This window comes from Ambystoma mexicanum, chromosome 3q (genome assembly GCF_040938575.1).
Source record: "Ambystoma mexicanum isolate Mex_15411 chromosome 3q, UKY_AmexF1_1, whole genome shotgun sequence".
Classification (NCBI taxonomy): Eukaryota; Metazoa; Chordata; class Amphibia; order Caudata; family Ambystomatidae; genus Ambystoma; species Ambystoma mexicanum.
The window spans coordinates 1,050,243,750-1,050,265,623 of NC_090926.1; the positions used below are offsets into that span (position 1 = coordinate 1,050,243,750).

At 49.0% G+C, this 21,874-nt stretch overlaps 1 protein-coding gene across 1 annotated transcript in view; it reads left to right on the top strand.

Annotated features, from left to right (window-relative positions):
• The window catches only part of DNAH17 (dynein axonemal heavy chain 17), an 8,024,690-nt gene that overhangs the window by 6,785,332 nt on the left and 1,217,484 nt on the right, over window positions 1–21,874 (top strand). The window lies entirely within an intron of this gene.

Sequence of the window (21,874 nt, forward strand, 5' to 3'; positions counted from 1 at the left end):
CAGACAGGCACGGGAGCTGGGGGACGTATTTATGAGGATATGCTGTGTTCCGGCGGCCCCCCAGCTCCTCACCTGCTTTTCCTGTATATAGAAGAGCGCCCTAGCAGGGCACGGGCGCACGCCCAGGGACACCGGACCAGTCTCTCTGGCGGTGCAGTCCCAGCGCGGCCGCGGCCGGCAGCAGCCGAACGCTCCCCACGGCAGGTGGTGGAGCGGCACCAGGCAGGGAAGTGCCCGCGATGGCCAGGACCGACGGACCGCAAGCCCAGCACCCCACCACCGGATGCTTACGGCCCCAGTGTGCCGCGGCGGCACCAGAGGCAGAGGGAGAAAGGAGGTTCCACAGCAGGCAGCAGGGCATGGTGTGGATGGGGGCGCAGAGTGCCCGGCGGACAGATGAAGCACGGGCCCATGTAGTGCACACGGCCCAGGAGTCAGGTCGACCCAGCACAGCCCCCGCTGTCCGTTTTCAGCCAACACCAGGTACGAATGTAGCCCAGGACTAGCGCCACTCTTTGCAGGTTTTCCCGCAGCAGGAGTCAGTGTATAGCCGCCGATGTGAACAGATGTAGGGTTGCTGGGCATGGAGCTTAAGAGCTACGCAGCCATTTTGTGGGCTGCACCACAGTTCCCCCACGGAAATATTTATATTTACAAATGATGCCACTCTGATGCTCTTTTCCTCTGATTCCTCATCACAATACTCTTATTAAGGAGACCCTGTCATGCCCATTCACATTCACCTTTTGCTCCAGCAAACAAGAGCCGAATCCTGGAATGACAGGCTGTTGTTCAGATCTGAAGAAATCAAAAGAAACTTTACTTCAGCTACAAGGGAAACGCTTTACTTTTGGGCTACAAAATATCAAAGATCAACGCATCAAAATAGGCCCTGGCTTTCTGGGCCTATTTCAAGTTCAGTGCATCAGTGTTTTAAACCCATTGCTGCATACAGGAGGCTAAGCCTGGCTACAAAACAATGTGGGAATTCAGAGGAAAGCCTAAACCGAATTTGAAAGGAAAATGCTAGCAGCCCCACATGTTTAAATGTACTTTTGCAAATAAAGACAAATACTTGTTTAAAAGTGTATGTTGAATAAAACCCTGCCATTATCTAGCAATGTGAAGGGTTTTGTGCTGTGAAATATACATGTGAGATCTTATTCAACTGGCTTTATTCTGATGTATAACAAAAATAAAATAAATAAGGAATTAAACTGCATTGGCTGGATTTTGCAAGCTCCAGAACAGGTTTTTTCTGCTGGCTAAGCTAAGGCTTCCCCCAAAAGGTACCACCATAAACTTCCAGAACATTTGGCTGATAATTACTAGGTTGGAAAACTTTGACTGAACAAGACAAAGAAAGTTCACATACTCATCAGACTTTCGTCTGGGCTGAGGCCTTCTACAATAGAAATTCTGGGACATGAGCATGTGAAAAGGAAAGACACACCAGCCCATGACTTCTAAGAAAAACTCCATGCCGACCGTGGCCCAAGGGAGGCACAGGAGAGGAGAGTCATGAGGTAGCCTGGAAAGGCATGATCATGTTTGGAGGACAATGCTGACCATTTGGTTTAAACAGCTATTTTATTAAGAAACTTTTCAGACTTTTATCTTGGCAACCAGACTTTGCAGGAATGTAAAAGGTTAACAGTTTTAATATAACTGTGTGGGTTTTAATTTAACCCTTTAAGTGCCATGGGTAGTTCCCCCCAGTGCCAAGGCCTTTTTTGGTGATTTCGGTATGTGGTCATTCAATGACTTGTAACTTTTTTGTTACATGAGATATCTCGGCCAAATTTGGCTCCTTTTTTTCCCACATATAGACGGTCGTAATGCCACCCAGGAATCCTAGTTTGCTGTAGGGGGTGAGAGAAAATAACCAAAAAGGGCGAAAATGTTGTGTTTTTTCAAAAAATGCAAATAAAATGATGTATATAGAAGCCTGTGGTTTTTTTCTTGTAAGAGCTAGGAACAAATGGTTTGCTGTGCTGAATTCCTCAATTTGCTGGCTTTCAAGAACAGGTTGAGTGGAAACAAAAAAACATTATTTTGATGTGGTTATCAACCGTTTTGTGAGAGGTAAGCGATTTTGGCCATTTTTGCCAATTGGACATGCATGGACGGAATGGAAGAAAAGGGTAGGAAAGCCGAATTGGAGGACAGAAAGGCATACATTTCTGAAAATTTGAAAAAATTCCAAGTTTAGGAAGGGGTGATTTGCATAGGTCGGGCAACAACTAGGTACGGGAAAATGCCATAGATTTGGGGAAAATCAGGAAAATTACTGGTTAGCTTGGTACGGCAATGGCTTCTATGAATTTTGAGAAAAGCAATGCTCCGCTACATTACCCCGACTCTTGCAGTTAGGAAAACACACATTTTTTGTAGTGTTTTACAAAACAAGCATTACCAAAAGCCAAACACTGAGTCATGGTACACAGGAGTTCTATGCTTACGGCCTGAACAGAGGTACATATCATGTGTAAATCAGGAAAACCAATGTGGTGAGGAACGGCAAGCATACATTTTTTGAAAGAGCACAGGCAGACCTTTTCAAGGGTAGGTTACTTGTGCAGGTTACAAAAGTGTATGGTGCCTAAAGCAGCGACTAAATGTAGGGCACATTTGGGAAATGAAAGGGTTGCGTGACAAAGGGTTATACCTTCCCGCATTCCGACACGTGTACCGATGAAAACGGTACCTCACATGTGTGGGTGCACCTACCAGGGCTCCAAGGAGAAAGCTGAACACACTGAACACACCCCTAACCACAAGTCTTTTCAGACATCTGAATTTCACGATTTCTCCGGACAGGCAAATCATACAGATATGGGCCTAGGGTATCTAAGCCACCAAGGAAAACAGGGACCCCAGGCATTTAAGAAAAGAGGACACCCGTGGGAATCCGCAGAGGTCTGGCTTGCGCAAATCGGCCCAAAATTTATTACCCAGACACCCCTGCAAAGTCTGAAATGTGGGGAAAAAACGCATTTTCCTCATATTTCACTCGGCCACCCATAGAAACACGTCACCAACAACACATGGCCTACTGTCCCACCTTCCCACAGGTGTCCCGATGAAAACGGTATGTCACATGTGTGAGGGCTGCAAAACAAATGAATCGATTAGAGTGCTCACACTCAACACACATGAAAAGGGGGGAGGACCACCCGACTCGGCGTACCTGACCCTAAGGAAGAACACCCTGAACCTGGCGGGGGTGCCTATCCCTGGGTGGCGTGTGGTGTATCGCCTACTAAAAAGATATAGAGGAGAGTACTATCCCTCAACCTTCTATACTAATGGCAATGTCTGGAAACAGACACGGGTTGTCCAACAAAAACATTTAAAACAGTGGTAGACTCCAGAGGGTTAATCAGCATACAACAAGGCAATGAATTGGGTCTTGAGGCTGCTTGATCTTAAACGTGGATCCAACCTGTGAATCAGGTCAACTACTTATATTCCATCCAGAGTGTGCAACTTTAATGATACCCGTAGGTCACTGTGGTTGGGGTATGTAAGAGTACTGGTGGAGTGACCACTGGTGGATAAGTAAAATGACCAGCCAGGGGGCTGGGGGGCTAGAAAAGGCTCTTATAAAAATGTGTGGCTCACCCAGTGGTAATGAGTGTGCTACAGTAGATAGTTATTAGAGGATTGTGTCTCTTTAGTAGGTGTACAAGAGATCAGGCGTTGGTCATGAGAGCCCTCATGACCGAAAGGGGTCGACCGGTTTCAATGGCGTAGGAGATTCAGGCCATCTTCTTCAGGACCATGATTTAGAATGCAAACGAGTTTGCCAAGTGTTCAGTGAGGTGACCAACGCCTGATCTCTTGTACACCTACTAAAGAGACACAATCCTCTAATAACTATCTACTGTAGCACACTCATTACCACTGGGTGAGCCACACATTTTTATAAGAGCCTTTTCTAGCCCCCCAGCCCCCTGGCTGGTCTTTTTACTTATCCACCAGTGGTCACTCCACCAGTACTCTTACATACCCCAACCACAGTGACCTACGGGTATCATTAAAGTTGCACACTCTGGATGGAATATAAGTAGTTGACCTGATTCACAGGTTGGATCCACGTTTAAGATCAAGCAGCCTCAAGACCCAATTCATTGCCTTGTTGTATGCTGATTAACCCTCTGGAGTCTACCACTGTTTTAAATGTTTTTGTTGGACAACCCGTGTCTGTTTCCAGACATTGCCATTAGTATAGAAGGTTGAGGGATAGTACTCTCCTCTATATCTTTTTAGTAGGCGATACACCACACGCCACCCAGGGATAGGCACCCCCGCCAGGTTCAGGGTGTTCTTCCTTAGGGTCAGGTACGCCGAGTCGGGTGGTCCTCCCCCCTTTTCATGTGTGTTGAGTGTGAGCACTCTAATCGATTCATTTGTTTTGCAATCCTTTGATGCACCTTGAATACCTACCTTCCTATAAAACCGCTTTTGTTGTGTTACCAGACGTTACCTTGTTAACGGTTAAAGGATGAATACGGTGCACCAAGCACCTTAGCTGTATAAGCTTTCCCTGTTGTTTTCTAGACATGTGTGAGGGCACCTACCTGGGCACCAAGGGGAAAGCCTAAAACATAGGTAACCCCAAGTCTGTTCTGACAGCTGAATTTCACACTTTGTCCAGACGGGCACACCATACAGATATGGACCTTGGGTGTCCAAGCCACCAAAGAAAACAGGGACCCCCATGCATTTACGAAAAGATGACACCCGTGGGAATCCGCTGAGGTATGATTAGCGCAAATCGGCCCAGAATTTATTACCCAGTCACCCCTGCAAAGTCCGAAATGTGGGAAAAGAAACATTTTTCGCACATTTCACATGGCTCTACCATCAAAACACACTGCCAACAACACATGGCCTACCGTCCCGCGTTCCCACAGGTGTCCCGATGAAAACGGTACCTCACATGTGTGGGTGCGCCTACCTGGGCGCCAAGGGGAAAGCCTAAAACACAGATAACCCTAAGTCTGTTCTGACAGCTGAATTTCACACTTTGTCCAGACGGGCACACAATACAAATATGGGCCCTGGGAGTCCAAGCCACCAAGGAAAACAGGGAACCCCATGCATTACCGAAAAGAGGACACCAGTGGGAATCTGCAGATATATGATTTACGCAAATCGGCCCCGAATTTATTACCCCGAACCCCGGACAAATTGAACATTGTGTTTTTCCCCCATCAAATATCACATTTTGTCAGGGATTGTGGCTTATAAAAACTGGAGCAATTTGCGCAAGGCAGCCCTCTGTGGATTCCCACGGGTGTCCTCCTTTGAGAAATGCATGGGGTTCCCTGTTTTCCTTCCTGGCTTCGACACCCTAGGCCCAAATCTGTAGGTTGCCCACATGAACAAAACGTGCTGTGCCGAAAGGCTTGGGGTTACCAGTGGGATACCCTTTTCCTTTTGAGCCCACGGTAGGTGCTCCCACATATGTGCGGTACTGTTTTCATCGGGACATGTGTGGGGACACGGGAAAGTAGGACATGTGTTGTTGGTGGTGTGTTTCGGTGGGTGGCCAGAGCAAAATGTCTGAGAACTGTCTTCATTTCCAGCCAATTTCAGAGACATTTCCCTCTGTCCACTCACCGAAACACATCGCCAACAGCAGATGTCATACCTTCCCACGTTCCCACAGGTGTCCCAACGAAAATGGTACCTCACATGTGGGGTGCACCTACCGGGGCACAGAATTTATTACCCAGAACCCCAGACAAATTGAACATTGTGTTTTTCCCCCACCAAATATCACACTGTGTCAGGGATTGTGGCTAATAAAAACTGGGGCAATTTGCGCACGGCAGACCTCTGTGGATTCCCACGGATATCCTCTTTTGGGAAATTCATGGGGTTCCCTGTTTTCCTTGCTGGCTTCGACACCCTATGCCCGAATCTGTAGGTTGCCCACATGAACAAAATGTGCTGTGCCGAAAGGCTTGAGGTTACTAGTGGGTTACCCTTTTCCTTTTGAGCCCCCGGTAGGTGCTCCCACACATTTGAGGTACTTTTTTCATCGGGACACGTGTGGGGGCACGGGAAAGTAGGACATGTGTTGTTGGTGGTGTGTTTCGGTGGGTGGCCAGAGCGAAATGTCTGAGAATTGTCTTCATTTCCAGCCAATTTCAGAGACATTTCCCTCTGTCCACTCACTGAAACACATCGCCAACAACAGATGTCATACCTTCCCACATTCCCACAGGTGTCCCAATGAAAATGGTACCTCACATGTGGGGTGCACCTACCGGGCCACAGAATTTATTACCCAGAACCCCAGACAAATTGAACATTGTGTTTTTCCCCCACCAAATATCACACTGTGTCAGGGATTGTGGCTAATAAAAACTGGGGCAATTTGCCCACGGCAGACCTCTGTGGATTCCCACGGGTGTCCTCCTTTGGGAAATTCATGGGGTTCCCTGTTTTCCTTGCTGGCTTCGACACCCTTTGCCCAAATCTGTAGGTTGCCCACATGAACAAAATGTGCTGTGCCGAAAGGCTTGGGGTTTCCAGTGGGTTATACCCACACATGTGAGGTACCGTTTTCATCGGGACACTTGTGGGGACGCACATTTTGTTCATGTGGCAACCTACAGATTTGGGCCTAATGTGTCGAAGCCAGCAAGGAAAACAGGGAATCCCATGCATTTCCCAAAAGAGGACACCCGTGGGAATGCACAGAGGTCTGACTTGCGCCAAGCAGCCCAGAATTTATTACCCAGAACCCCAGATAAAGTGTACATTGTATTTTTCCCCCACCAAATATCACACTTTGTCAGGGACATGGCTAATAAAAACTGGGGCAATTTGCGCAAGGCAGACCTCTGTGGATTCCCACGGGTATCCTATTTGGGAAATGCATGGGGTTCCCTGTTTCCCTTGCTGGCTTCGACACCCTAGGCCCAAATCGGTAGGTTGCGCACATGAACAAAATGTGCTGTGCCGAAAGGCTTGGGGTATGGGTATCGAAGCCAGCAAGAAAAACAGGGAACCTCATGCATTCCTAAAAAGAGGACACATGTGGGAATTCACAGATGTCTGACTAACGCAAATCGACCCAGAATATATTACCCAGAACCCCCGGCAAAGACTCACATGGGAGAATGGTGCCCAAGACCAGGGATATTACTGCTGACATTTTTGGAGCCTTGGCTTCCCTGCGTTACAACTTTTCCCCACCAGGAAGTCCCAGCAGTGTGCCAATACCTCCCCGAAGGGAAAAGCTGTAATGCAGTCCAGCCACAACGCCAGGACGGTTGGAGGTGGTGACCCTGGCCTCGGACATCCATGTACCATGTGGGTGTACCGTCCCCTAAGCACAGCAGCAGCTCCAGGGAGCCCCGGCAGGATCCTCATTCCTCACCGGAGGTGACATATGTAACATAGCATAGCCAGAGGTGGAGCCTGGGCTTGCAGATGGACAACCCACATGGGAGGGATCCCCTCCCAGGGAAACACAAATGTTCTGCTGGCATGGGGGGACATTTGTGTCCTGCCCCTGCAGTTGTGTCCCAGCCCACCAACATATCTGCCCAGACGGCCCATTCCTACCCACACCACCAACAATCCAGCCCCAGTCTCACCCACCCCACTGACCATGGGCCATAACCATAGAATAGTAAAAAACAGTACTCACATAACGTTGCAGCTGCTCGCGTAGAAAAAGCTGTAAACAATACAAAAAAACATGTGTTACCTACGGTCACACCAGCAAAAACAAATAAATCATTTTCAAACATGCCCCCCCTTCCAAGCCATCCCTGTTGGTCTACTGAACCTCACCCCCTCTCAGTAAAATCCCATTTGCCCCTTTCTATGGATAGATATCTGCCTCGAGACAGGCCTCCCTGGGCCTCCTGCAAACGGCTGTGTGAGGTACACCCACCCTCCATTTGGGGTGGGGGTAGGGGACCCCCAACAATTGTGGGACAGGTCGTAAACAAAGAAAAACATGGAAAATTGTACACTAAACTTTAGGGCGGGCTGAGGGGCACCCTAAACCACCAGGTACTTTTCTAATGTAATTGGGGGTGACCCTCTCCCCCATACCAAATGCAAGGGGTGGCATCTCATTCAGCCCTCCCTGGGTGCAGATAAGAGGGGGGCATCTCATGCAGCCCTCCCTGGGGTCAGATGCCCCTCCTTCCTACGAGCAGATATCTGCCCTCAGGGAGGGCTACAAGGGGTGCCCCATTTCCCCTTGGGGTGAGGACCACCCCCCTTTTCCGTAAAATAAATCCCTGGTGGCTAGTGGCCCCCTCTCCCACCAAACATTCCCTTTTGTTTTTTGTTTTTTTCATTTTGCCCCCTTCCCTGGGGGCAGATGATCAGCCATCTGCCCTCAGGGCGGCCTAACCGGCAGGCCCCATACATTGGGGGGCTTGCACACTTATTCCTGGTGACACTCCCCCCTCCAATTGGATGGGGGGGCCACCTCATGTCCACCTGCCTGGAGGCATAAATCTGCTCCCAGGGAGGACTACAAGGGGTGCCCCCCCTTTCCACTTGGTATGGGAGGGGGAGAGCCACCACCCTTTTAGGGGGACAAAACAATCCCAGGCCCCCCATCCCCATTGATTTCCTTTTTTAGATTTTTTTCTCCCCCTTCCCTGGGGGCAGATGATCAGCCATCTGCCCCCAGGGTTGTACACATAAGTGCACCCATGCTTTGGAGGCCGGGGGGCGAGGGCTGCTTACTGTAAGCAGCCCCCACCTACCACGCACATTCAAAGACATCCCTTGTGTCTAGTGGGCATTTCTGCCCGCGGATCGAGCGCCCTTTGTCCGATCCGCGGGCAGCAATGCTGTCACAAAGGGTGTCGTTGGAAAGGGGAGGATCTCCCCTAACAATGTCTTACATATAGTGCAATTCTTTCATTTCTCTTCTCGAGTCACTCCTTGGTCATATTTTGAGTAATCAAACTAATTTCCTTGTACGCTGCGGTGACAAGGTTGACGTCGCAAATCATCCTTGGATCTTACTCTGTCCCTCTTTAACAATATATTCTAAAAAGTTTAGTTTAAGTAAAATGTGCCTTTCTTTCAAAATCAATCTTCTAATTTTTAACTGCTTAATTTTCCTAAAAACGAACTTCATTCTACCTTCCAAATCTCTCTTAATTCACCAGCTATACCCTTCCTTTCAATTCTTCATCATCACTGTGCTATACATCTATTGCCCTGGCAACGAACTGCATTCTGATTTAGTGTTTTTCACCCATTTTTAGTGAAAATCGGTTTTAACATTTAAAGCTGAAAAAGAGGAAATGCAACTTTTCCACGTGTTAATCCGGCTGCCCTGGGTTTTCAATTTCAATCTGTTTTGTGAACTGTATGCTTTTGTGATACTTTGCCTGATGGTTGATTGTAATGTAACATCCCTAATACTGTGATAAAACATATGCATATAATTATTTCTGCACACATATAATTAATTATTTACAAAATCTGAGTGTCATGTTAACCCTTTGCAAAAGGTTTAAAGTCCATTTTTGCCTCTTATTGTGTGAGGGAAGGTCGGATTTTGATTCGGTTTGCTGCCTCTTATCTCTGAATACCTCTTGCTCTTTCTATCCCCTCAGAATTCAATTATTTGTGGGTTGAGGAAACATTGCAAGGGGAAACCCTAACTTGGGTGCTATCTATCCTAATTCAAAAAGTGTTCCTATTCATTTGTGCTTTAGATATATTTTAGTAGAAGGTTAACCAAGTGCATTGTTTTCATTTCCATTATCATTATCACCACATTGGTGATTGCTGCTCAATATTACAATTTGTGTGATTTTTGTGAAGTTTAAAAATAAATAAATATTGTACTTTCACCAACCGGCCTGGTTCATGGTCCATTGTGACCCGGGGTATTTGTTAAAGGGGGTGTGAGACGGGTCGGGTACCGGCTCAATTTGAATTAATTGAAATTAAAGAAAAAGCATTCCTATTGAGCACCACATTCCAGGTTAAGACCAAGGGCCTCATCACGAGTTGGGCGGTAACGCTGGCGGTATTACCGCCGGCGCTATTAACCCTACTGCCAAACCCCTGGCGCTATTAGTGCTGGATCATGGGTTTGGTGGAGCGGTTAGTGCCCATTTCTCATTGGGCCCATTCGGGAATTCCTCATTCCCCATTGGCCCCAATGGGGAAAATTTGCGCTATTTCCGCCGGCGGATTTCCCGCTGGCGGTAATAGTGCCGACAATTGGCAATTTCGCAGCAGATTTCCCCCCAGCTTAGAGCTGGGGGGAAATCCGCCAAGGCCATGATCTGGCAGACCCTTAAATGTGGCGGTAATAGCGTTACCGCCACATTTAAGGGTTACCGCCATACTCGTGATGAAGCCCCAAGTGTTGTTGTCCAATTGTGACGCCCAATTGGAATCCTTAACAAATTGGGGGCTCGTAAGCCAGGGATTGAGTCTGTTTATTCACCCGTGACAGCCAAAACACAGCAGACTAACCTCCAAGATACCAGACCCTTGTATAAAATTAAAGTTAAATCATCCCTAAACATGGACAGAACACAATAATACATATTACCCTTACATAAATAAATTAATAAAGAAAGAACACTTTCCAAAATGGCCACAGTAGATATCAACATAGCTAAGGAGCACCTTCGTCACAAGTTATTTGTCAGGGGGAAATGGCCAGAACAAGATGAAAAAGTCTGGCTAGAAGAAATAACACAATAAGTCACCGCCATAGACATGGATACATGGCAGGAGGGTGACCTATTACAACAAGCATTGAGCGAGTTATACATGACTCCGAAAATTAAAGAGAAGCAGAGTAAAATTGTCAGAATTGCAGCATATATGTATCTTCACATGGGAGTGATGCAGGAAATGCATGAGGAAAACGTAACTCTTGTGCAAAATCAATCCAATCTTTTAGCTCAAATCCAGACCCAACTAAAATTAGCAGAACAAAACTTGCAAAAGAACCAAGATTCTGAAGCAGAATCTAGAAATTACATAAAACAACTAAAAGAGGACTTGGCTCTCCAACAGCAGAATAATGTAGACCAAGAGGCCCAATTAAATGCTTTAAGAATGAAGTGCCAAGAAAAGGTTGACTCCTTCCTGTCTACTGATTCACAGGGACCAGAAACCATGAGGCCGGTGGAATTAAATAGGTTTAGTTTGATGGATCTGACAGGTCAGTTCCCCCCAGAAATTGATGGATGGGCGTCCCAGTATAGATACCAAAACATTAAGGCTGATGTCTCTGACAAGGAAGTCTCCTATAAGGGGAAGGTCAAGGAATTAGATCTACAGAAATACTACCTTCCAAGGGACCATTTGGGTACATTTGTAGACAATTTGAATGAAATAAGGCCCAAAAAGAGCATTTTGAAGACCTCCACCCAATCAGGGCAGTGGGGGGATCCTCCGCCAACCCTGGAAGCATGGAGGAGTCAGAAGACTACTCTCTGGTGTGCCACTGGGGAGTAGAAACTAGGCCCCACCAGTCTGCAAGCCCTTCTCAAGCTCAAAGAATCAGGGAGCGCCTAGAAGATCAGGAGGTGTCCTCCAACAGTAGCGCCTCTGAGTCTGAGGGTGAGTAGACTGAGGTAACTAAGCCAAAGAAGGTAAATAAACTAAAGAGAGTTATGGCAAAAAATCCCATTAGGCAGATTAATGCCATTAGGAGTTTCATAACTCTATACCACAAAAACGCACAATATTCTGTCTGGAAACATTTGGAACTCTAGGAGCAAATGATGGACACTTTTCACCTTAAAGTCAACCAGAACTGCATAGAGTACGCTTAGTGGACGTTCTCTCTGGAGTACTCCAGCTTCTTTGCTGGACTGGAGGACCAGAACCATTCAAGATGGTCCACCTACAGGAAAACCGACAGAAGAGAAATGGGTCCATATTAATCAGTTAAAAAGTTGTCACCCTAGGCACACTTTGCAGCAAAAAAAGTAGACATCTTGAGATTGAGAACCAGAAAAAGAAAAACCAGAAGGGAACAGATAGGTTTAGAGGTATAATTCTTTAACAGGGAGTATTTTTCTTCATTGTTAGGACGAAAGGGATTCCCCAAAATTCTGGCCAAATCCATAGTTATCTATGTCTTGTGAGTGATCAATTACCTTTACTGTCATTATTGAATGTATGTTTATCCCACTGCTGTCAACCTTCCGAGAGGACAGTCAGTGGGAAAATGTAGTAACAGGTTTGTGTTTATTTCATAGATTCATACGGGTTGCACCCTTCATAGACCAAGGAGGACCTCCCCGGAGACCTGGAAAGGAGGAATCAAAGAAAAAGCTGGGGGTGTCGCTCAGCACCACAAAGGAAGACCTCAGGGAAAGCTGTGGGTGTCGTTCCACGCTCCAACGAGAGACAGCGGTAGGATCATGTTATATCGCTCCCTAGTTGAAGAAGGACTCCTACCTGATTAACCCAGTTTTGCCCTACTGATGAACCCCACTTTGCCCTACTCTCCCTCAACAAGGATTTCAGAAGAGTCAGGGGGGGTTTGTGGGCTACTTTGACCCACTCAGCAGTACTCCCATCCATAGCAGCTGCATTTCAGCAGAAACAGCAAAATGGCTGCTCTGGCTACTTTGAACACCACTGCCTTACACCAAAGGTGCATTTTGTAACTACAAAAAGATGACTGCACTATCTTGCCAAGCAACTATTGGACTGGATGGAACAAGGGGGCACACTGAAAAAGCCTGCCAGTGTGTTGCTTACATGTAGAAAATAAGGGGAGTGAAAAAGCAGCGCTGCTTTGCTGCAAGCCCAAAGTTCCCATTGAAAAAGGGAAATATTTACATTTAAAAATCATGCCTTTCTGATGCTCTTTTCCTCTGCTTCCTCATCACTATACTCTTATTAAGGAGACCCTGCTATGCCCCTTCACATCCACATTTTGCTCCAGCAAACAAGAGCTGTATCCTGTAATGACAGACTGTTGTTAAGTTCTGAAAACAACAAAAGAAGCTTTACTTCAGCTACACAGGAAATGCTTTACTTTTGGGCTACAAAATATCAAAGATCAATGTGTCAAAAAAGGCACTGGCTTTCTGAGCCTATGTCAATTTCAGTGCATCTGTGTTTTAAATCCATTGCTGCATACAAGAAGCTAACTCTGGCTACAAAACAATGTGGAAATTCAGAGGGAAGCCTAAATCGAATTTGAAAGGAAAATGCAAGCAGCCCCACATGTTTAAATGTACTTTTGCAAATAAAGAAAAATACTTGTTTAAAAGTGTATGTTGGTTAAGGCCCTGCCATTATCAAGCAATGTGAAGGGGTTTGTGCTGTGAAATATATATGAGAGATCTTATTCAACAGGCTTTATAACAGAAATAAATAAAATAAGGAATTAAACTGCATTGGTTGGATTTTTCAAGCTCCAGAACATGTTTTTCCTGCTGGCTAAGCTAATGCTTCCCCCAAAAGCAACCACCATAACCTTCCAGAACACTTGGCAGATAATTACTAGGTTGGAACACTTTGACTGACCAAGACAAAGGCCCTCATTACGACCCTGGCGGAAAGTGACTGACCGGACCGCCACAGCGTAAATAGCGTTTCCGCCATTGCACGAAGGAGCAAAGTGCTGCCCATTCCGACCCATCGGGCACGAGCACCACGGCATGGCGGAAGTGCAAAGTCCGCGATGGCGGAAATGACCCCAAAACGGCCCACACCGCCGCCGTAGGGCGCCCTAGGTGCAATACCGCCACCCATCACAGCGGACACCGCAGTGTGCGCCTACCGGAAAGTACGGTGACCGGAAATATACGGAAACGGAAGTTAAAACATGGGCCCGGAACGGGAAACATCCCGCCGTACACCTATAAAACCACTAAAACCACACAACCACTAAAATCACTACCCTGAGACACACCCCAACCCGTCATCCACCCTAGCGAAACCAAGAAAAATGGGAAAAGTAGCGAAGAAAGCGTGCGACCGCAAGCGGCAGGTCCACTTCTCCCGTGAGGAACTCACCGTGCTAACAGAGACCCTCCAGGAGAATGCTGCCGTCGTCTTCTGCACGCAAATGACCAGGACGTCACTTGCAAACAAGAAGGCCATATGGGCTCTGGTGGCACAGCGGGTAAGTGCGGTGGGGACCGCACCCCGCACCCCACAGCAATGCCGTAAGCGATGGGACGACCTGCGGATACGCGTCCGCAGCATACTCTCTGCCAACCGCAACATTGCCACAGCCACCGGGGGAGGTCCTGAATCACCCATCAAGTTGACCCCCTGGGAAGAAATCTGTGCCTCCACCATCGGAATGGAGAGCATAGAGGGAGTCGGAGGGATGGAGAAAGGAGTGCAGACATCCGAAGATTCAGGTAGGTGGCCCAAATAAAACAATGCCAAATCCACAAAGTCCATCCATGTGAAGTACCATGCGTCCACATAGTGCAACAGAAACACATGTCCAGGAGAACGGCCACACACATCGGCCTGATAGCGCACGTTAAAACCCACAATAAATACATAAATAATTAAAAACCCCTAAAACACGCACTACACGTGCAGCAGGCACACCCTAACTGCAGGCTGCCAAACAACTGCACCCTCACTCCACACACAAATGTAAGCACCTCCAAGGCCCCGACCCAAATCACCCTCAGGTACCACCCCAATGCATGTGATACAATGCCATTCCAATTCCCACAGACCCATCAATAACCCTCGCCCTCCTTTACTCCACCACAGGGTCCGATCCAAACGACGAGCTTCAGGACACCCCTACCAGCACACCTGCAAAGAGGGCCAAGACCAACGGCCAAAGACCCTCCACCTCAGCTGCACGCATCAAGACACGGCAGCAGCACAAATCAGGTGGCAGCACAGAGGAGGGAACATCAACAGGCACCCCAGCAGCCAGCATGCCCACAACACCACCACCACAGGTCCCCCCAACGGATGCCACAGAAGGCACTGCCTCCGGTGGCAGCAGCACCATAGGTGACACCCCATTGATGGCAGCATGCTCCGACACAGAAGACGGGGATGTCGAAGTCAGATCCATCCATGACCTGTCCCAATCCCCCTGTCTGTCCCATCCCGTACAACATGAGGATACCACGCAGGGGCACCCACAAGACGACGACTGGCCATCCCCCACAAGCCCTGTGGCAGGGCAACATGAGGACAACAGCCCCTCTGTGACACCCCCGCAAATGGCCATGGCCCAGCAGAGGCAACAGTCCCTCGACCAGTTAATCGTGCAACAGTAGCAACTGGCCACGCTCCTCAAGGACCATGCCGATGAATGTGGGGGCACTAAGGCAGACATAGAAACATCAACTGAGACACTTAGGGCAGAAATGGAGAGGAGTACAGAGACACTAAGGACACAAATGGAGAGTAGCACCGAGAGCTTGAGAGTCCAAATGGAGAGAAGCACCGAGAGCCTGAGGGGGGAACTGCATGCGACGTCCAAGGACGTATGTGCCGAACTTGCCGCAGTGCGCCGTGTGCTCACTGAGCTCTCGCAAACCCTTAGGGACATGCATGGACGTGAGCAGGCAGAGACATCATCCGTTGCAAGTTCCGTCCAGGGCAGCCCCCAACGTAGATCTGGGAGGAACCTGCGCTCCACAGGCAGGGGTGCCCCTGATACCCGCAGAGGGGGCTTGCAATAGCGACTGCCCACTGACAATGAGCATCTTTGGACACTGGTGTTCGGGGGGGAGGTAGGAGGGTGGAGGGGGTGTGTTGGGCTCACTTGGGTGGCGGGTCGATAGGGTGTTCCACATGATATCACATATGCCATAAAAAGTGCACGATCAACCAATGAGATGTGTGGACATTGATCTTTGTGTACTAGGCCATCATAGGCGTACAGTCCATATTGTGCATGTCCCAGACACACAAGAGTCCCGTGTCCATGTATCAGCCACCAGGCGTGAGTGCTAGAAGCATGCATCAATGAGATGCTGACGAATGTCACGGCCCTCCTGTGCCTCGCGGACTCCTTGAGGTGCTGCCACATCCCCACCCTCATCATGACCATCATCAGGTGCTTGCAGTTCTGCGTCAGGGGGCATGGGCACATTTCTACGTACGCACATGTTGTGGAGCATGACACATGCCATCACCATCTTTGCAACCTTCTCATGGCGGTACAGGAGTGCCCCGCCAGACCTGCTGAGGCAGCGGAAACGACCCTTCAGTAGGCCGAATGCCTGTTCAATGACTACACGGGTACGTGAGTGGGCATGGTTGTAGTCCTCCTCATGCTTGTCCCGTGGGTTCCGGACTGGTGTGAGGAGCCATCTCTTCAGTGGATATCCGGCATCACCTGTATGTGGACGAGAAACGTATGATGTGGAATGCCATTGCTACGTACGCACACCCCCCCCCCCTTCCTGCCAGGTCATTGCCGAATCACATACCCCACATTATCATGCATGTAATGAGACTCACCGAGTAGCCAGGATCTGTTCCCTGCGTGTCGCTCCATGTAGCGTGGTATTGTAGAGTTCCTCAAGACCATTGAATCATGGGTTGATCCAGGGAATCGGGCACAACAATGTGTAATGATCCTGTTGGAGTCACACACCATTTGTACATTCAGAGAATGAAATTGTTTTCGGTTGCGGTACTGGGCCTCCATGGCATGTGGGACGACCAATTCCACATGGGTGCAGTCGATGGCACCAATGCAACCAGGTATGCCGGCAAGTGCATGGAATCCCACTTTTGTGTTGGTAATTTCCTGCTCCGAGCGTGGTAGGGAGATGTAGTCGTCTGCGTGCTGCAGGAGGGCATCGAGCACTTGCAATAGTGTCCGTGAGAACAGTGGCTGAGAAATACCATGCAACTGTCCGACTGTGTGCTGGTAGGTGCCTGTGGCCAGGAAGTGGAGTACAGACACCACCTTCAGTAGGGGTGGGATGGCGGTTGGGCTGTCTATCATGCTGACAAGGTCAGCCTGTGTCATGTCCACAATGGCGGCTATGGTGTCCCGGTCCAGACGGTAGAAGGTGTGGATCTGCTCATCAGTGAGGTTGAACGGATGTGCTCGGAGGCGTGGGATTGCGGGCTGCCTGCGTGGTGGTAGTGGCTGTGCTGGCGGCCCTTGCTGGCCCTGCCTTGGCCTCCTCCTCCTCCTGCGTCTCCTCCGTGCGGCCGGTTGTAGTTGGTGTTCGTCTTCTTCTTGGAGTTGGAGTACTTGCAGTGCTATCAGGTCCCCCAGGGCCAACATCGCGAGTCCTGCCGGTAGCATTTCGGTGTGGTTGTGGGAGGAGACTGGCTGTGCAATTTATGTGTTTTCAGGCTGAATGGCCTCCACCTGTGGTGATTCATTCCACCTGTGCAAACTGCTCTCCCCTTTGGCCGAGCACGTCCCGCGCACAACGCTGCAATTCGTGGAATGGCATCTTGCTATTGCAATCATGTATTTGTACCCGATGGCCGTGTAACATTGGTTGATATGTTCATTCTGCTGTGGTCCCATTGTTTCACATACTATCTGTGCAGTCGCGAACAGAGTTGTGAAGGGTCAGTGGAACGTAGTACTCGAGTAACGGTGGACCCTCATGCATCACTGTACCGAGGTTCACCGACGGGCGGGGCGTGCCATTTGTGAGTGAAGGCAGTTGCCATTTTCACACACAGCCGCACTAGATGGATTAATTTGTGATTTCAAGCGGCCACAGATGCCTTTTCGACGTGATGTTGCAAATGAGGAATTCGGAGGGCGGCGCTTTCGGTTTTCAGCTAGCGGCGAGGAAATGCCCACAGGTCTGACTGCAAATATAACGTACTATTGTACAATGTCCTTGAGACAGGGGCCATGGCGAGAATGCAATGATTGATATGAATGGTTTGGGATGCGCAATAGCGACGTGGGCGATGAGGCCGGACGTTCCCAAATACATGTTACTTCACTACACTGGAATTACGGGCTGGGGCACTGTGGATTTTGCAGGCTGCATAACGCACAGACTCAATGGATATTTCTAATGTTATGTGAGTAAATATTCAGGCGTTTTTATACCGGGATGAGGGAATGATGAATGGATGCATGGGCAGATGATTTGATACAGAGTTTGCCATGTACAGGGCTTCTTGGAATCTGTCCGCCTCCCCTGCGCTATGTGATGCAGGGCTGCCATAGTGGGACCATCGTCTATCTGGCCTTGTTGAGCCCTCCCTGTCTCGACGCGCCTTCAGACACTTGTGTCCATGCACGTTAACAATCCCATCAGATGGATTCTGTTTTCACAGACGCATGCACAGGTACACTCGTTTGTGATGGTGTTTACACCTCGATATAGATAGTTATGAGTCGCAAGTGGTTTTGGGGTGGTGATGATCCTTTGGAGTGGGCTAGCATGCATATGGCTGTGGATTTAGTGTGATCATTGCAGTGAGTTGTTGGAATGTAGTACTGATGGCCATTCTGTTCTTTTTCTTTTCTTTTGGTTGACAGGTATCTCCTCCCCTTTTGCCACTGCCATCTGTATGCCACTCCTGCAGATGGGTTTTACTCCCGACACCTGCTGCTTCGTGTTAATCAGTGGAGCAGCATTACGATTTTATGGGACGATCGCCAATGGGCCACATGCCCTTACGCAGTACTGGTGGCTCGGAGCAACATTTCGGCCTTTCAGCTGGACTAGTGCCTCCCCATTGGGACGGCCCTGCGGTTCTGTGCGCTTCCATGTTGCCTTTTCGTACGTGAATGTGGCTCTGTGTACCATGAGGGAACAGGGCGTCACACGAGTAGTGGCTGGTCATTTCTTGCGGATGCAGCCCACAATGGTGAAATGTGTTTTGGAGTTCATGGCCTGATGGCTGTATGGGCTTGGTGATTTTGATGTGCATTAAATTTCTATTCTGATTTGGCCCGTGTAGCGTTCTTCTTTGCAAGTGATGTGGCATATGCCTATTTGGGGGGCGATGTATTGTGAGGAGATCTGCACTGGGTTCCAGCTTCGGAGTTTAGTTGCGTGGTACTGTACTGGGCGCGTTTGCCTACGAAGCCCGTGAGGTCAGGGATGGGGGCTGCCCAATGTTGTCATGCTCAGGGGCGGGGGATTGGGTTTTGTGTGCCAGATGCCGGTCAGCCAGGTGGACTGGTGGAATGATGTGATTTTCGGAATATTGCTGGTCACAGGTGCCTGTGTTTGCGTGCGTTTCTTGGTGGGGGACTGTGGTCATGTCCATTGGGATGGCTTCTGTATTCGTGCCATCTGTGCCCTGCAGCTCCCATTGGCCCCTTTTGTGTTTCTTTTGTTCGTTGGCATGCATGGGTGACTTGTACATTTCAATGGTTGCATTGTGACTTCATTGCACCTACGGGGAGTTGTACTTTGTGGGCAGGGAGCGGTGTACAGGCACTCAGTGGGGCCGTTTACGGTTGATTCGCGATGCCGTACTTCTCACCATGGCGGAATGGTGCATTCCGCCATGCTTGATGGCGTTAGGTACATGTCCGCTAGGGTCGGAATTGGCGTACCCTTGCGCCATGGTGGTGTTTACGGTTTAGCATGGCGCGCGCGCGTGTGCTTGGTGCAGTTGGCGTTGGCGTTCACTACGGTGTCGCTAATGGCATTGTACTTTGCGGTGACGGGTCATAGTCGCACCGAGCGCTATTCGATGGCGGTATTGCATTTCCGCCATCGTTTTCCGGATTCCGCCAGGGTCGTAATGAGGGCCAAAGAAAGTTCACATACTCAACAGATTTACGTCTGGGCTGAGGCCTTCTACAACAGACATTCTGGGACATGAGCATGTGAAAAAGAAAATCACACCTTCCTATGACTTCTACAAGAAGCTTCAAAGAGGAATGCATGGGGTTCCCTGTTTTCCTTGCTGGCTTCGACACCCTAGGCCCAAATTGGTAGGTTGCCCACATGAACAAAATGTGCTGTGCCGAAAGGCTTGGGGTTACCAGTGGGTTACCCTTTTCCTTTTGAGCCCCCGGTAGGTGCTCCCACACATGTGAGGTACTGTTTTCATCGGGACACGTGTGGGGGCACGGGAAAGTAGGACATGTGTTGTTGGTGGTGTGTTTCGGTGGGTGGCCAGAGCGAAATGTCTGAGAATTGTCTTCATTTCCAGCCAATTTCAGAGACATTTCCCTCTGTCCACTCACCGAAACACATCGCCAACAACAGATGTCATACCTTCCCACATTCCCACAGGTGTCCCAATGAATATGGTACCTCACATGTGGGGTGCACCTACCGGGGCACAGAATTTATTACCCAGAACCCCAGACAAATTGAACATTGTGTTTTTCCCCCACCAAATATCACACTGTGTCAGGGATTGTGGCTAATAAAAACTGGGGCAATTTGCGCACGGCAGACCTCTGTGGATTCCCACGGGTGTCCTCTTTTGGGAAATTCATGGGGTTCCCTGTTTTCCTTGCTGGCTTCGACACCCTATGCCCAAATCTGTAGGTTTCCCACATGAACAAAATGTGCTGTGCCGAAAGGCTTGGGGTTTCCAGTGGGTTATACCCACATATGTGAGGTACCGTTTTCATCGGGACACGTGTGGGGACGCACATTTTGTTCATGTGGCAACCTACAGATTTGGGCCTAATGTGTCGAAGCCAGCAAGGAAAACAGGGAATCCCATGCATTTCCCAAAAGAGGACACCCGTGGGAATGCACAGAGGTCTGACTTGTGCCAAGCAGCCCAGAATTTATTACCCATAACCCCAGACAAAGTGTACATTGTGTTTTTCCCCCACCAAATATCACACTTTGTCAGGGACTGTGGCTAATAAAAACTGGGGCAATTTGCGCAAGGCAGACCTCTGTGGATTCCCACGGGTATCCTATTTGGGAAATGCATGTGGTTCCCTGTTTCCCTTGCTGGCTTCGACACCCTAGGCCCAAATCGGTAGGTTGCGCACATGAACAAAATGTGCTGTGCCGAAAGGCTTGGGGTATGGGTGTCGAAGCCAGCAAGAAAAACAAGGAACCTCATGCATTCCTAAAAAGAGGACACCTGTGGGAATTCACAGATGTCTGACTTACGCAAATCGACCCAGAATATATTACCCAGAATCCCCGGCAAAGACCCACATGGGAGAATGGTGCCCAAGACCAGGGATATTACTGCTGACATTTTTGGAGCCATGGCTTCCCTGCGTTACAACTTTTCCCCACCAGGAAGTCCCAGCAGTGTGCCAATACCTCCCCGAAGGGAAAATCTGTAATGCAGTCCAGCCACAACGCCAGGACGGTTGGAGGTGGTGACCCTGGCCTCGGACATCCATGTACCATGTGGGTGTACCGTCCCCTAAGCACAGCAGCAGCTCCAGGGAGCCCCGGCAGGATCCTCATTCCTCCCCGGAGGTGACATCTGTAACATAGCACAGCCAGAGGTGGAGCCTGGGCTTGCAGATGGACAACCCACATGGGAGGGATCCCCTCCCAGGGAAACACAAATGTTCTGCTGGCATGAGGGGAAATTTGTGTCCTGCCCCTGCAGTTGTGTCCCAGCCCACCAACATATCTGCCCAGACGGCCCATTCCTACCCACACCACCAACAATCCAGCCCCAGTCTCACCCACCCCACTGACCATGGGCCATAACCATAGAATAGTAAAAAACAGTACTCACATAACGTTGCAGCTGCTCGCGTAGAAAAAGCTGTAAACAATACAAAAAAACATGTGTTACCTACGGTCACAACAGCAAAAACAAATAAATCATTTTCAAACATGCCCCCCCTTCCAAGCCATCCCTGTTGGTCTACTGAACCTCACCCCCTCTCAGTAAAATCCCATTTGCCCCTTTCTATGGACAGATATCTGCCTCGAGGCAGGCCTCCCTGGGCCTCCTGCAAACGGCTGTGTGAGGTACACCCACCCTCCATTTGGGG